This window comes from Pongo pygmaeus, chromosome 4, assembly GCF_028885625.2.
Source record: "Pongo pygmaeus isolate AG05252 chromosome 4, NHGRI_mPonPyg2-v2.0_pri, whole genome shotgun sequence".
NCBI classification, from domain to species: Eukaryota; Metazoa; Chordata; class Mammalia; order Primates; family Hominidae; genus Pongo; species Pongo pygmaeus.
In genome coordinates this window covers 157,978,425-157,996,228 of record NC_072377.2, presented here as the reverse complement: position 1 = coordinate 157,996,228, position 17,804 = coordinate 157,978,425, and the positions used below count along the sequence as shown (strand labels likewise).

Here is a 17,804-nt window from a genome sequence, read left to right as displayed (position 1 = left end):
AAACCTCATGTTGTATATACCTTGAACAGGACTAATTATTCTCCACTAAGGAGGCAAAGTCTTCCTTAGTATTCAACCCAGTGCCCCATGAATGAAGTTTTCCTTTCTGACTTGTAGGAACCAGATCTATTCCAAGACCAGTGTGATAGTCAGGTAATGTTCCCACTAATTCCTTTAGAGTTTTCTTCTGTAGCCATAAGTAGTTCCTGTTTGTCTCTCTCTCCCTCTTTCCCTTTCCTCCTTAATTATCTGCTAAATATTCAAGGGGGTCCTCTGTAGATCTCTCTGTGCAGTTCTCTCCATTCTCATAGTTCTATGAACTCTGATTGTTTTGTTTCACAAATTCTTCTCAGTTCTGTCTCCCAAATTCTTCTCAGTTCTGTCTCCTCAATTCAGAATGTCGGCCATCAACAAACACACGTTTAAAAAAAAAAAAAAGCTCAACATTACTAAGTATCAGGGAAATGCATATCAAAACCACAATGTAATACCACCTTACTCCTGCAAGAATGACCATAATCAAAAAAATAAAAAATAATAGATGTTGGCATGAATGTGGTGAAAAGGGAACACTTTTACACTGTTGGTGGGAATGTAAACTAGGACAACCACTATAGAAAACAGTGTGGAGATTCCTTAAATAACTAAAAGTAGATCTAACATTTGATCCAGCAATCTCACTCCTAAGTATCTACTCAGAGGAAAAGAAGCCGTATGAAAAAGACACTTGCACGCATATTCATAGCAGCACAATTGCAATTGCAAAAATATGGAACCAGCCCAAATGCCCAACAATCAATGAATAGATAAAGAAAACGTGGTGTTATGTATACACCGTGGAATACTATTCAGCCATAAAATGGAACAAAATAATGGCATTCACAGCAACCTGGATGGAATTGGAGACCATTATTCTAAGTGAAGTAACTTAGAAATGGAAAACCAAACATCATTTGTTCTCACTCATAAGTGGGAGCTAATCTATGAGGATGCAAAGGCATAAGAATGATACAATGGACTTTGAGGACTCAGGGAAAGAGTGGGAGGGGATGAGGGATAAAAGACTACACATTGGATAAGTATACACTGCTTAGGTGATGGGTGAACCACAATCTCGGAAATCATCACTAGAGAATATATTCATGTAAATAATTAATTAATTAATTAACTAAAGAATTTTTTTAAAAGGAAATAAAGTTGGCCAGGCTCCATTTCAGTTCCCTGTTCCTGTGCCAGTGCCTGAAAGTTCCTCAGTAAAGTAACCTAGGGCAATCATATGGTTTATTTGTTTGTTTTCTCACCACCTGATGTTCAAGTCTTAAAACCATTCTTTCATAGGTATTTTGTTTATTTGTTTCCTTGTATTTTTGTATTTGGTAGTTTCATGCAGGTGAGTACATATAGCTCCTCTTGTTTCATCTTGGTAAGATATAGAAGTCTGAATTTAGTTTTTAAAAGTGATATCCAGTGAAAAGTTTTTGAGTGTTCCTGCCCTAATGCAAGTGAATGCATGAATGGACCTGCTCAAGTCTGTCTTCCTCTATCAGCTCTGAGTCCTGTTTTCTACTGCTGGGAAGCTCTTCTGATGGAGAAAGAAAGAGAGAAAGAGAGAGAGAGAGAGAGATTTTTCCAACTATTTTGGGTTTCCTCTTGGGGTCCTATCATTTGCACTTTCTGAATTTTATCAGGCCATAACCACAGTTCTCTCTTGAGAAACATTTTCTAAATATTGTCACTCTCCTTCAGACTGCAAGTCTTCACAAGCTGCCATTGCCATTATTACCTTTGTCTGATTCAGTGTCATGGAAACACGAGTCTTAGACAAATCATCAATGCAGTGTTTAAAAAGGCTAGCATCTGATAAATAATTCCCCACCTCCCTCACCCACACACATTTTTATGAAGACAACATTGTTTCTGCAGTTTCCTGACACAAATGATGGCACTGCAAAAATTATACTTAAGCAAGCAAGTGGTGAAGATAGAGCCAGAGTTTCACCTCCCCTTGTGCTTCATTTTAAGTTCGTTTTTTCTAGTCTAATATGTTCAGGATCAATATATGGTACAGGCTTGGACAATTACACCTTGATGGAAATATTGAATGGGCTTTTGAGGGTGGGGGCAAAATTTGATTATCAAAGCCAGGGTATTATCCATGAAAGTCCATGGTGTTTTTTAACAGTGGTGGCTACCTGCTGTTCTTTCTTTCTTTTTGATCTATGTTTACCCAGCCCAGGCCTCAGCTCTATGGGAACCCATTCTAGCATATTGGCTCCTTGACTCTGCAATGAGTCTTTATTGCTCACTCAGCTTTCAATTGTGAAATATGAGATTCAAGCTACAAAGATCTAATCCAACCCTCTATTTAGAGATGGGGAAGTAGAGGTTTAGGAAGTGGAAGGAACTTGCCTGTGTCCCACCACAAGGTTATAACTAAAGGAGAGATAGAACACAACATGCCCCACTCCTAACAAAGTTAAATATCATAGTCACCAAGCCAAGCTCTCTAGAAAATATCAAAGAGGACAGGTAATAGGTAATACCCGCATTCCTTCATAGTCTTTTCAGAGGGTTATAGCATGTGGAAGCAATTCTCTGGATGACCTCATTACCAGGAAAGTTAATCCGGCCACCACTTCAACACTTTTTTTCAGTTTCCCTGCTTAGACTTTTTCGTTAAGACTCTTAGATTCAATAATTAGTAATTACTGTAAGCTGGGCCTGGTGGCTCACATCTGTAATCCTAGCATTTTAGGAGGCTGAGGCAGGAGCATCACTTGAAACTAGAGGTTTGAGATGAACAGGAGCAAGAGAGTGAGACCTCCTTATCTCTACCAAAACTGTAAAAATTAGATGATCATGGAAATGCATGGCTGTAGTCTGAGCAACTCAGAAGGCTCAGAGGGGAAGATCACTTGAGCCCAGGAGTTCAAGGTTGCAGTGAGCTATGATCATGCCACTGTACTGTAGCCTGGGTGACAGAGTGAGACCCTGTCTTTAAAACTAAATAATAAGTATTGTATATGCACTAGCAGGAGGACAATAATAATCTTCCATACTAATATAGGACTATATACTTTTAAAAGAACAAGTGCTTTTCTTTTCCTCATTTGATTCTATAATGAAGACTGGTCATTTGGGAGCTATCCAGCACCAAGTCCCTCTTCTAATTGCATCCCTCTTTTTAATTTCTAATTGCAGGGTATGTGTGTGAGTCTGTGTGTTGGGTGGGGGCGAGGTGGGTATAAGAAGTTACTTTTTGCCTGTCATGTGATGTCATGTGATGAAGTTACTCTGCCTTTCTACTGCAGAGACCAAAATGTTACAGGAGATTTATCACTTCAGATCCTTCCTTTTGATGCCTTTGCACAGCCAAAGTCATGTGACTCAAGCTTTTCCAATCAGAATCTATTCTAAGACTATAAATCTTGAACATGGTGTCACCCAGCATGAGGACAAGTTTAGAGGTCACTCATTAGGGTTGCAATAAATATAAAATTGATGTTTTGACAGATTGCATCATGATCAGATGTGACACATGTATCATTAAAAAATAACATTTTACTTTTCTTCAAGTACGTGGGTCCCATGATACATAAGATAGTGGTGAACAATATTTAACAGCTATCATCTTCATGGTGCATTTCTACTTCTCCTGGTTTTCTTCGTTAAGTGGACACAAATGTCAGAAGATTGCTTGAAATTGAGCTCCCCCAAATCTGAAGTATACATGCAAAAGTGAAAGTCCCCCTAGCCTGATTGATGATAGATCTTATCCATCTTATTGAATTAAGCGGTATCTAACTCAATAGTACAGTCAGCACACTATATCTGGAACATATTAAATTTATTGACACCCTTGGTTGATGTTCTTTGTGGGTTTATAGTCCTGATATTGCCTTCTCATGACCCTCTGCTACATCAGCACTATTTCCAGGTGAGAGGGTCAAGTAGTGTCTGCTTATATAGAACATTATTGTTCCTACCAGTTTCTAATTCTGCAAGTTACCTGATAACCTTCTAATAAAGACCCTTCTGTTGCTTAAGCTAGCTAAAACAGCTTTCTCTTACTTACGAGCAAAGAATTGTAAGTGATACATGTCTTCATGCTACCTATAGAAGTTAGTCAAGGCTGAGATTAATATGTGAATTTACTATTTGATAAAATTGAAGTTTAGAGAGATTCACTTAGTGTTCAAAGATTACACAATGAGTGAGCAACAAAGTTGAAATTGTAATTTATCTCTTGACATCTAAGTCTGTGCATTATCTATACAGATTTAAGTATTATGTAATTTTTTAAAGTAAGGATTTGATAGATGAACACTGATTGTTTTAGTTTAGGATATCACAGAAGCTTACCCTGAGACAAGGAATTAAGCACATGTGGTTTATTTAGAACATAATTCTGGGAAACAACTGAGGCAAAGAAGAGAAGACAGACCAAGGATGCACTATTAGACAAGTTATCACTGTGTATCTCTGGAGCTTAATTCCCTGAAGAATTCTAAAAGCCGGTGTCATGAACCGACTTGTGTCCCACCAAAATTCAGATGTGGAAGCCTAAATTCCAATGTGACTATATTTGAAGACAGGGCCTTTACAGAGGTAATTAACATTAAATGAGATCATAAGGGTGGGCTGCAATCCAATCTGACTCATGTCTTTACAGAAAGAGGAAATTTGGACACACATGAGAAATACCAGGGATATGCCTACACAGAGAAAAGTCCATGTAAGGACACAGCAAGAAGGCGGACACCTGCAAGCCAAAGAGAGAGGAGTGTGGTCTCTGGAGAAATTTAACCTGCCAACACCTTGATCTTGGACTTCTAGTCTCCAGAACTGTGAGAAAATAATTTATGTTGTTTAAGCCACCCAGTGTGCAGTATTTTGTTATGGCAGCCCTAACACATTAATGCTGCCAGTGTAGAACATGCACCACCTGAGAAAAGATGGTATCCCACTGGTTCTCAAAGTGCTGTATTTGGACCAGCAGGATCAGCATCGCTTGGAAACTTACTAGAAACACAAATTCTCAAGCCCACCCCAGAGCTACTAAATTAGAAACTCTGGGGGTGGAACCAGCAGTGGTGATTTAACAAGGCCTCTTCAGGTGATTTTGATGCTCACTCAAATTTGAGAACAACTTACCCATCAAGTCTTGTCAATGATTGGTTGAGGGATGCTGCTGAAGACATTAATCCCCTGCATGTCTAACTTGCCAGGTCGGTAAGCAGAGTGGGCTCCAAAGGCAGGAGAAAGTTGCAGCCTAAGAGATGCAGACTCACATTTGGAAGACAAGCTGGTAAGCAATGAAATGATAAAGCCCTAAGGGATACAGGTGAGGTAGCACCTGCTAAACTAACCATGATGACAACGATGATGATGATAATGTACAAGAATTTATCGGCCGGGCGCGGTGGCTCACACCTGTAATCCCAGCACTTTGGGAGGCCGAGGTGGGCGGATCACGAGGTCAGGAGATAGAGACCATCCTGGCTAACACGGTGAAACCCCATCTCTACTAAAAATACAAAAAAAATTAGCCGGGCGTGGTGGCGGGTGCCTGTAGTCCCAGCTACTCAGGAGGCTGAGGCAGGAGAATGGCGTGAGCCCAGGAGGTGGAGCTTGCAGTGAGCCGAGATCGCGCCACTGCACTCCAGCCTGGGCGACAGAACGAGACCCTGTCTCAAAAAAAAAAAAAAAAAAAAAAAAAAAAGAATTTATCATGTAGTACTTGTAGTTGGCAGCACTACTCTTCAACTCCTTTATGGTCTTCCGTTTGTATTGAAATTTCCAAGTGACTAAAGTTTGTCTCTCCAAGTATGTGGTAATATCGTTGAGTGTAGCAGGACAAGAGAAGGAAACCTGTGACTGTCTATTATGTGTCAGAGATTGTAATCAGAATCTTTTTTTTTTCGAGATGGAGTCTTGCTCTATTGCCCAGACTACAGTGCAATGGCCTGACCTCGGCCCACTGTAACCTCTGCCTCCTGGGTTCAAGTGATTCTCCTACCTCAGCCTCCCGAGTAGCTGGGATTATAGGCACGCACCACCACGCCCCGCTAATTTTTTTGTACTTTTAGTGGAGACGGGGTTTCACCATGTTGGCCAGGCTGGTCTCGAACTCCTGACCTTGTGGTCCACCTGCCTCGGCCTCCCAAAGTGCTCAGTTACAGGTGTGAGCCACCGTTCCTGGCCTGTAATCAGAATCTTAAATGTGCTCGATCTTTACAATAATCCTGGAAAGTAAACACCATTATCCTAATTTTACAGTTCAGAAGGTTGAGATACAAAGGAAATGGCCCTAGAAGGGTAAGTGGCAACACTAAGATCTGAAATTGCATATATCTGACTACAAAATCTATACCCTATCCACTATCTGAACCTTTAGGAATTCATAGTAATTTCTCAAGTGCAATATATTAAGATGTTTTGTTTTGAGAATGTCTAGAAGAATCAAAATCTTAGTCGTCATTTGGAAACTTCACTTAATTAACATGAGTATTAGGGGAGGGAGCTGAGACTTACAAAGTAACTGTTTTGACCACTCAGATTTTCTCAAAAGGCCAATAAAAGGGGGGAGGGTGCTATTACAAATGGTAGTTCCTAGGAGATTCCTAGTCTTCCCTAATAAACTCTTCTTGATACAGCTTTTTTAAGGAGCCTGGGCAACAGGCCAACACTCTTAGCTGTGGTCTTGTATTTCTCACCTGTTGAGTTTAATTGTGTAGATAATATGCCTTTAATAAGAAAAGCTGGGGCAAGTCTGTTTCCTGCCCTAGCAATGTGGGGAGCCTGTATAAATATTCTAGTGCAGAAACAGTGCTTAGAATAACAAATAAACAGTCATTGATACAAAGCTATGGATTGGTAGGGAACTATAAGGTTTAGACTGGAATGTCATCCAGTCTAAACTCACTCAAGGGTGAAATCCTCTCCAGAATAGATGGTGGGCAAAAACCTACTTGGAACTCCAAGAACATGAACATGAGATAGCCCATTTCAATAGGAAAGTAATGGGAAAACAAAATAAAAATCAGACTTTTAATGAGATTTATTACCTAAATGTGGCCTTCAAAAATGTGAATAAAGAATGGCTTTTCTTCATACTAGAATACATACAGTGACATTAAACTACATCTTCCATATTTCTTCAGGTTAGTAGTAGGGGAAATCCTAAAGCAGGTGCAATTATTATCTGGGTCCCCATCCCTTCACATTTTGACTTTGCCTCTATTGTGGGAGATCAAGACATTAGACAGTCAGGACTCACATGTTCACTCCTCATTAATTGTGGAGATACTGGTCACACTCCACACTGTGGGCTAGAAGATCTTCAGTCATTGCTAAGTAAAGCACTTTTTGCCACATCTTTTTTGCTGGGGCACTTTCCTCGTGAAAAGCAGCTCAGTGGCAAATAAAGCCCTGAAATTTGGGCCTCTGGTTTTATGATGAGTTGGATTCTTATTTAAAATTATGGTGTGTTTTCTTTGTGGTATCTTAATGAGTATGGATTACCTCTAAGAGTAAGAGTCACTTGGCTTCTCACTGAATCTTCTTTTTAGCCCCTCTTGAAGAGATCTGCTTTTTTCTGTGGGATCCTCCCCAGGAATCCAAGTAGCCCATATTTTAAAGTCATACTCTCTTAAGCACATCCTTCAGAATTAATGAATATCTATGCATCTTATTGCATGATGTGATATCATACAAATACATAAATTGAAATGTATTCATATAGCTATGAACATACATTATATACAACTATGCTCATGGTTGTATCCTTTTGGCACATGATTCTAAAATCATTATTATGTTAGTTAGGGCTTCTGGCATCTTCCTTTGATGAATCGGGGAAAGTTATTGTCAGGAACCAAATTTCTTACTCTTGTTCTATTAAATTTCAATTCCATCTCCATGGATTTTTTTGTGAATGACTGGGGGCTTTTCCTGTCTGTTTTTCTATCTATCTATCTATCTGTCTATCTATAAACTATAAGAAATACAAACCTTTGTAGCTCCCTTTAATCATTTTCCAATTATGTTAAACACTCAACCATGTTATTCTTTAATGACATGATGTTAATTTCTGTACAATATTCTAATACATGGATGTGCCATAATTTACATAACTTATCCTTCACTTTAGTAATTTAGTTTATTTCCAACTAATGCATATTATTCTTGTATAGTCTTCCTCATTCACATTTTTTTATGATTTCTGTAGAATAAATTCCTAGTGGAAAAATTGCTGGGTCAAAGATGATGCTCATTTGAAAGCTTCTAATATATGCTGCTGATTGTAAGAGGCACCAAATTATATTCTCAGTAGCAGAGTATGGGAGATTTTGATTCCCTACATCCTACACATTATCCTTTTTTCTACTCCTTCGCTCCTTAGACAAAATTATACCCTTGTCCTGACTGAGCCTTTGGCACAAAATGAAGATTCTAGAGAAGGAGATAACTAAAATTGGAAGAAGAAACAAATGAACACACATAGACACATACACACAAACTAGTGCATTTTTCTTCATTAACCTTGTAAATGAAATTCTTCAGCATTGATGAAAATATATTTTATTCTGTCTGACTCAATTTATCCTGTAAAGCATTAGCTAATCCTTCAGACGAACGCTGCCATTAGCCTCTTTTGAGTTTAAGTTGTACCTTATATGACACATATAATATACATGTTCAGTAAGATTTAACAATTATTCATCAAGTCCATGCTAAATGTCAGACTATCCCCCTGGCACTGGACAATACTAGAGAGAAAAATGAATATGACATTGCCCCTTGCCATTGTGGGCTTACAACTTAGTGAAGGATTGTGGCTATAACCAAAGGCTCACTGAGTATATCAAGGCTAAAATAGAGGTATAAAATTCAGAGACAGAACAGAAAAGTAGCAGTACAAAGTCCTAGTCTGTTTTCTGCTGTGATAACAGAATACCAAAGACTTGCTACTTAATAAAGAAAGGAAGAGTGTTTGGCTCATGGATCTGGAGGCTGCTAAGTCTATGAGCATGGCACTGGCATCTGGTGAGGACCTTCTTACAGCATCATTACATGGTGGAAGGCATCATATGACAAGCAAGAGTGAGAGAGAGGGCATGTGGAACAGAGAAAAACCAGGGGCTGAATTTATTCTTTTTTATCAGGAATCCACATCCATGATAATAACATCAATCCATTCTTGAGGGCAGAGCCCTTGTGACCAAATCACTTCTTAAAGGTTCCATCTCTCTCTTTTTTTTTTCTTTTCTTTTTTTTTTTTTTTTTTCTTGTTGTTGTTGTTGAGACTGAGTCTTGCTCTGTTGCCAGGCTGGAGTGCAGTGGCACCATCTCGGCTCACTGCAACCTCCTCCTCCTGGGTTCAAGTGATTCTCCTGCCTCAGCCTCCCGAGTAGCTGGGACTACAGGCACGTTCCACCTAAAGGTTCCATCTCTTAATACCTTCACAATATCAATTAAATTTCAACATGAGTTTTGTAGATAATATTCAAACTATAGCATATTAATAAAATAATAATAAATAACACAAATATCATCACTACTCTTAAAACTAATCCTTTTAAATGCCCATTATGTACCATGCTGTGTTTTGAGTGCTTTACATGTTTTATTTCATTCCATCATCACCCTATCACTATGAAGTAGATACTATTATTATTCATTTCTATATATGAAGAAACTAGAAAACAGAGAGATTAAATAAATTGCCTAAAAATATTAAGGTATAATTACTGGAAACTACTGTAAGCATTGGGGAAGTCTTTTGAAGAAGATAAGGTATGAGGTCTAGGGGAAGGATTAAGCCTTCCACGTATAGGGAATGGAGTGAGGAGTACTCCAGGTGGGAAATACAGCCTGAGCAAAAGTATTGCAACAGGAAAGGGCAGGCCACATATAAGGAGGCAGAATTGAGGAACTGAAATAAAGAGATGGTAGAAGATAAAGAAGGTTGGGGTTTGGTATAGGAAACCTGAAATGTCAGATTTGGGCATTTTTGCTCTGTTTTATTTTATTTTGTGGATTTTTTTTCTGGTTGTTGTTTTTATTCTTTATCTTTTCTTCCTGTTGGAAGACAAAGGGATACATTTTAAAGCCTTTGCAGAAGTTGAGTGATATAATTAGAGCATTAGAAGGTAAGTCTGGTAACATTTTATTGGATGAGACTATTAAAATAGTCGAGAAGGTGCTTTTTTTTAATAGAAAGATAAATTCAAGAAATGTTTATCTATTGGAGATTTATATTTGACATCTTGTGGGTAGAGATGGGACCATAGAAACAATAATAACTCACATTTCACTGGCTTTTCCTCCTGAAATGAAATTGTCCCTAGGGACTCCAAACTCTTCTCCTCCTGACTTGCAGAACAATTTCATCTCTTATCAGTTCTTAGGACCTAATGTACATAATTATGCCCCACCCAGAAGAAAAAAGGGAGTTAAATTTTTATCATCCCCCTTCTGTTATTTGTATATATTTTATTTTACCCCTAAATAGACTTTTTGAGGTGCCTTTTGAGGATTGGGTTGACCTTTGACCATGATATATTTAGATTTATTTTGATCTTTGACCTTTCTTTTTCCTCCTAACTACACAATATTTAGCCCAGTATTTGTTTGTCTTTCATAGTCAGCATTAAACATTGAATTAATAAACCACAAATGGAACTCAGGTCAGTGGCACACCCTTTGTTGCCTATGCTTGGATGCATATCTATGACTATGTCTGGTTCTCTGTCAAACTCAAGCCAATGTCCATTAACAGGGATAACATTTAGCACACTTAGAAATGAGAAATAGATTTGCATATATATTGGTGTCTATAGTCATCTGATGAGACTCAGATCATCTTAATTTATTATGACCTTTATTGCCTGCCAGGAAGCAATGATGTGTTCAAATTTCACTTGCGTTTCTTAGCAGGAATCCAACCTCAATTGATATTTGGGAAGAATGACAATTCTTGAGAAAGCTCAGAATATGAGTCTAGCTAATCCATTATGATTATTTGTAATAGAAGCTTTATAGGGACTCTGATGAAAGAATTTGCTAACAGTAGTTCTCTGTAGTTAGACCTGTTTTTGTAGCATGGTACATCAATAGGCAGATTTCTCTGAGAATAGATCTTGACCTCCAGAAGTCAATATGAAAGGGTCGCTGGATTGGGAATATGAAGCTCTGCTTTTTCTTAAGCCTTCATCTGCTAGTGAACCATATGAGGCTGATAGTGGGTCTTCCGGAAGATGGGGATGAGAGTCCAGTGCATTAGGACCTTGAAGTCATCTTTAGGCTAACTTGCTATGGTCCAATGAAGCTATCTCAATCAAAGGAGATACAAGTTAAGAGAACCTACACTGGAACAACCTGATAAAAGTTCATTCAAATCAAGAGCTTGGGGGTGAGATGAACCTTCTAAATCATCACATTGAAATTTACCCATTTACTTTAAACCATCAGCCTTTAGAGCATTTTTATAAGTTCTTATCTTTCTTTGAAGTCATAGTTTGCTTTAAATCTCTCATTTATAATGTTCCTACCATTCCCTTTTGGTCTTTACATGCCTTCATGCTTTGCAGAAAAAAACTGGGAGATGAATAAGTGGGGCTTTATCTTAGCTAAATGGAAAAAAAAGGAAGTTACCTTGACTGAATTTTCTGCACTTCTTTTTTGCTCTCTAATACCTTAGCATATTCCTTAAAATATCAAACATGGATGTTCAGACATTCAGCAAGGCAGACAAGGGAGGAGAATTGGTCCTGACCTGTGCATTAAAAATAGCTTATAGTCACTATTTTTCTTTCATCCATCCATTCAACAAACACCGATTAAAGATGTTGTCCATAAAAAAAAAAAAAGGCTGTCAAGTCAGAGAGACATGAGTTTGTATATAAGTTCTACTGTAAGACTGGGTAAACTTGAGCCACTTTAAAAATTCCCCCCAGCCTTTATGCCTCACCTGTTAAGTGGAAATAATAATAGAATCTATTTCATGGGGTTACTAGGAGATTAAATGAATACTGGGAGATTAAAGTGCTCTGTGCAGGCCTGTGTGAATAAACAGAAGCTCCTATCATTACAGGGACTTTCTCTACTGTACACTTTAGAGAACAAAAAGATGAATTAGATGAGGCTATTGTCTAAACAGGAGGAAGCCCACAGTCTAATGGAAGACATGTATCATTCAGGTTGTATATCACAGAAATTCAGAGAAAGCATACATTATATCTGGGAAGCTAGAAATCATAGATCTGGTGATATTGGATCTGAGTCTTAAAAGATGTCAGGAATTTAGATAGGATTTGGGGGTAGAGTGACAGTAAATATAATACATGTACATGTAATGTATATACTATCATCCTATCCAGCTTTCTCTAAGGTCACCCCTCAACAAATTACATGGTTCCTCTTTGTGACTCTCTTTCTCCTAGAAAACATAAATGACATTCATTTTTAATATTATTTGACTCAGATAAGTGTATCACAGAATCCTTTGCATGATACCCTGAGAACTTCATCTCTCCCAATCCGCACAAATAGCCTGCACTGATATTCTTTCTCATTATCTCTCATTCCCTCCCCACCAGTTTCTTTCTATACTGTGACTCTTCAAAGACTTATTTTCAACCGTCTAAAGGAAGTGGGTAGAAGAGTTACTGAGTTCCTTCTGTGAACCAAGCATTATATTGAGCATGTTATATGTTCTATCACTGAATCTTCATAAACAGCCTTCTGAGTAGGTAGTTATTATCCCATTTATAGATCAGAAAATTGAAGCAGATAGGTAAAGTACTTTGTCCATACAAATCAGAATGGGTAACAAAAAGCAGGTAACACAAAGGACTCTGAACTTCAGTTACTTTAAATAATCATGGTGTATTTCTTGCTCATTTTCCTGTCCATTCTAGGTTCTCTGGAAGATACATTTTACATGTACTCATCCCAGCACCCAGGCCAACAGAGAGGAGTCTCCAAATTATTGTCAGTTGATGAGGCAGAGGGAAAGAGATGGTGTGGTCAAAATATCCACTGGCTGTTAAATGTTTCACCCAGAAATGACATGTGTTTCTTTTTTTCTAATCTCTCAATGAACAGAAGGCCACATCTCCTTCCCAGGAGCAGGAGAGTCCAATCTTATAATACATCCCCATGAAGAATGTAAAATATTTAGTGAACTGACAGTGACTACTGTATTGACCAAGGTCACCCAGGGGTGCCTGGTTCAATCCAATTCCTAAGCTTGTATTCTTAGACTCAGCACCTGCTCCCTCTTAGCTAGGAATAAAATAATCTCCCACTAAGGTAGAAATTGTCAAGTCTTTCAATCATTTCCTCTTTCAAGGGTGTTTACCTCTAAAGACCAAATATTTGATTTCTAATGGTGAAACTTTAGGCCCCGCATGAGATGGAGATGAAAGACAAGACAAGAGTGTCTCAGTGGCTCCTCAAATTACACAAGGTAGACTCTGTTTATGGGAGATAATGGATACTAGGCTTTAAAATGACAAAAAATTATTCTGTGGCCTTTGAGCTCTCATTTTTAAGTCTGTACAAATTCCTCCTGAGGATGAGTCAGACTCTGGGGATAGCAAAGCAGAGAGACAGACTGGGAAGTGACAAAAGCATTAGACATAGACGCAAGAACTAGGTTCTGCCCACAGCTTTGCCACCAACAGGCTGAATAAACTTGGACACGTCCATTCCTGTTTCTGGGCCTCAATTTTTTCCCTTTGCAAAATGGAGCTGTTTTAGATGCAGTACTTCTCAAACTTTAATGTGTATATTAATGCCCCTGGGGATTTTGTTAAAATGCAGATTCTGAATCACTAGGTCTGGGATAGGGGATGAGAGTCTGCATTTCTAAATAGCTTCTGGATGGTGCTAAAACTGTGAGTCTCTAGATCATATTTTGGGTAACAAGACTTAGAGGACTCCTAAGGACAACTCATGGAAATCAACACATATTTATTTGGTACTACCTATTATATGACAGGCACGCTTCTAGGGGCTGTTGATATTAAGACAAAGAAGGCACAGTTTCTGCCCACACTGGAAATACTCACATTCCAATAGGGAAGAAAGACAAATACATCATTTCAAAATAGTGTGATGACACAATTGAAGTTTGTACAAAAAAAAAAGATGCCACAGAACAGAGAAGAAATTATTTATTTAGGGTGGGGTGTGGGATACAGATGTCAGAAAATCACAGATCATGTGAAAAGTGCTGAGAACTATCAAATGATGTATGTATAAAGAAGATCTCTTAATCTCAGAGGGCACTTGAGAATTTCTTTGTCCAAGGAAGGCTCAGCTGTGAGGAGAGGAGATAAATTATTTTGATCAGTAATCTTGAATACTACATCTCAGTCCATGATTGCTTTCTCCCTGCCTTCCCATCCCATGGCAGCCTGTTAGCACCACACTGATGAAACACTTGCTACCCTAGATAAAGCCAGGGTCTGTTTGGAAGCTCCAGCAAGCAGGAAGCTGGCAGAGGTGAGGCCATGGCAGCACTTCACCCTTGCTCAGCCCCCAACAGGACAGAAACAGTGAGTCAGGAAAAGGAAAAGCAGGCAGGTGGAGAAAGGATGCAATCTGCATCATCAATGGGTGATGATTATGTTTTCTAAAAGAACACCTGAACACAGTGGCAGCACCCGGGAAGAGGCAGGGTGTGTCCCCACCCCCTGGAATAATAGGGAACTGAGCAGAAAGCAGCCTGATTCAGGGATGACAAGAAGGGGAGAGGAACAGTGAATGAAGGAACATCCGGAAGTGTGTTCTTCCTCTGGCTCATCATAGGTTTTATATTGAAATAGGTTTACTCTGATGCCTAAAGGTGATCACACCAAAAAGAGTCCTAGGTGGCAGACGGGAGAGCTGGTTTCTGGCACCACCTTACTGTGTGACCTTGGGCAAGTGAAGACCACTCCGAGACTCAGTCTTCCCAGTGATGCCATGGGAAGTTTGGGCATAATTTCTAGGGTGACTTCTAACTTCAAGAGTCTATGAAAAGTAGAAGAATGGTTACCAGAAGCTGGAGGATGGAGTAATGAGATGTGGGTCAAAGAGTACAAAATGAATAGGTTCTGGAGATCTAATGTACAGAATGGTGACTATAGATAATAATAGCATATGGAATACTGGAAGTCTGCTAAGCGGGCAGATCTTAAGTATTCTCACCACACACACAAAAAGGGTGATAACTATGTAAGGTGATGGATATAGTAATTAGCTTTATCAGGTTAATCATTTCACAGTGTACCTGTATATCAAATCATCACATTGCACATCTTTAAATATATAAAATTTTGTCAATTGTCTCAATAGAACTGAAGAAAAAAGACTCTATGATTAATTTTTCATGTTCAAGTTCAATATCTTATACTATCAGTATCTCACAGGAAACATTCCTTTCATCCTTACTACCTCCATCTGCCACTTCTCATATACAACTAAATTTGTGACCAAATTTGGTGAGTCGATTCATGCGGATCTCAGAATCCACATGCCCGTTTTCCACAGATCCAGATACTTTCTTGTGTTTATTTAGGCATTGACCCTTCATTTCCTTTCAGAGAGGAAACTGGGCATTCAAACCTCTACCATGATCTGCCTGGATTATTGTAGCAATATCCTGGCCATCCTGGAGACACTGTTGTACCCCAGTGCTTCCTTACCTAGATGCAGCCAGAGAGATTGTTTATAATGTACATGAAACAATGTTACTTCTGCTTGTAGTGGCCTCCTTATGCATAAAATAAAATCTAAACACCCATGTGGCCTACGAGATCTTGCACCATCTGATTCCTGTTAACCTCTGCAATCCCAGTTCTTATCTTTATTCCATATTTACCGCATCCCAGCCATACAAAACTTTCTTCTATCCTCAAAAACTCCGAGCTCAGGGCCTTTGACCTTGCTGTTAATACCTAGAATAGTTTCCCTCCAGATCTTCACAGTGAGAGGTTCATTCTTATTCAGTTGTCTATTCAAATGACACCTCATCAGTTAGACAGACCATCCTAGACCACACTGACCAAAGCACTGCCGCTACAACATGTCACCATTTAACCATTCACTTTGGCTTGTTTCCTTCACAGTATTAATCATTGTCAGATGTTATCTTAATTACTCTTTGCTTCCTGTGCACTGTCAGTCTCTGTTCCCTCATCCTCACTACAATGCAAGAGATATGAGATCAGGGACTTCATCTGTCTTTTTCATTGCCCCTAGACTAGTGAATATCTCAGAGTAGGTGCTCAGGCAGTATGTGTTGAATAAACGGAAGAAAGAAATAAATTGTGAGAGAGAAGAAAATGGTGATGGAGAGGGAGAGTGAAAGAAAAATACTCATTATTAACAAGGTCAAGTCCTGGAGTTTTTTTCATTTTCACCTTAGTGATGTTATGTAATTGTCACAACCAAAGAAAAGAAATGGAGAAATCTTTGTCTGTGACTTGAACACAGACTTTTCTGGCTCCAAAATTCAGGGTAGTCAATTGAGCAAATTGTTGGACAGCTTTGAGCACTACTAGCTATAATGTAATGCCCTCCAAATTAAGGGTCAATTTCAGCCACAGGAGGAAGAAAAATCCCCCCAAATGCTCAAAATGGTAGAAATGGCTTCCAGCTCCACAATGCCTCCTGTACTCACTGGATGAGGCCTTAACCACATTCCGTCAGAGCCTAAGGCTGTAGCTTAAGACTTTGATTCCTATTTCTAAAGCAAATCTATCTGAGAGGAGTAAGATTTGTAGCTCTACTCTTTTTCTTTTATATTTATTTGTGAATACCCTAGCGTTATTTACAGACGATAGGTTCACGTGTGTGCTGAGAGATGGGAGGTGAGAATAGACAGGCAGACCTGAAAGACAGTCTAACGGAGGAATTTTCGACCCTGGCTGCATATTAGGGCCACTGGGAAGATTTTGTAAATGTCTTGTAAAAACAGGCCTATGCCAAGTTTTGGACTCAGTTGGTCTGGGAGAAGCCTGGATATGGATATTTTTAAAGGCTCTCCAGATTATTATATTGTGGCCAGAGTCAAGACAACTAACCTAAAAAGTGGGTGCCAGGAAGATTTAGCTTGTTTTGAGGCATCTTCCTTTTATAATTTGGCATTTTGCAGTGGGATTTGCCAGGTAATACAAAATCACTGAAAGCCAACTACACATAAGGTGTGGGAACAGGAGCTGTGAGAGACAGAGACAGACATGTTTCTCAGACAGTCCTCTCACCATGAGGACCTTACAAAACAAAGTAGGGGCTGCTGACATTATTGAAATGTGAAATAAATGATACATGTTTAGAGCATGGTTCCTCACTCTCAGCATTACTGACATTTTGTGACAGACAATTATTTCTTGTAGGAGGTAGTCCTGTGCATTGTAAAGTGTTTAGCAGTATCCCTGGCCACTACCCACAGAATTCAGGAGTCCCCTCTCCCAGTTGTGACAACAAAAATGTTTCTAGACATTACCATATGTCCTTTGATTGGGGGGTGATAAAACCCCCTCCTAGTTGAAGACACTGTGGTTGTTGGGATCATGCAAAGCTCCTGTGGAGGTGGGTCAATTTGACTAGACATAGGATTGGATTATCAGAGAAAACTTAGGGCTTTGTGGGCTCCTGGGGCAGAAACCCACATTTCTCAATGCAGTGGCTTAAGGTAGTACTACCTCCTATAGGGGCTACCTGAATGGATGCTTGTCAGGGCTGAACACTCATCACCACCATCTTGTCCGGTGGGCTGGTTTCCAAGACTGGGGAGATTGACAACCCAA

General features: G+C 39.1%; 1 long non-coding RNA gene across 1 annotated transcript in view; it reads left to right on the top strand.

Annotated features, from left to right (window-relative positions):
- The window catches only part of LOC134739564 (uncharacterized), a 148,515-nt gene that overhangs the window by 37,312 nt on the left and 93,399 nt on the right, over positions 1-17,804 (top strand). Inside the window, exons 4-5 of the long non-coding RNA XR_010126340.1 lie at positions 4,673-4,847; positions 5,229-5,308. This is a non-coding gene — a long non-coding RNA (uncharacterized LOC134739564). The remainder of the gene's footprint in view (positions 1-4,672; positions 4,848-5,228; positions 5,309-17,804) is intronic.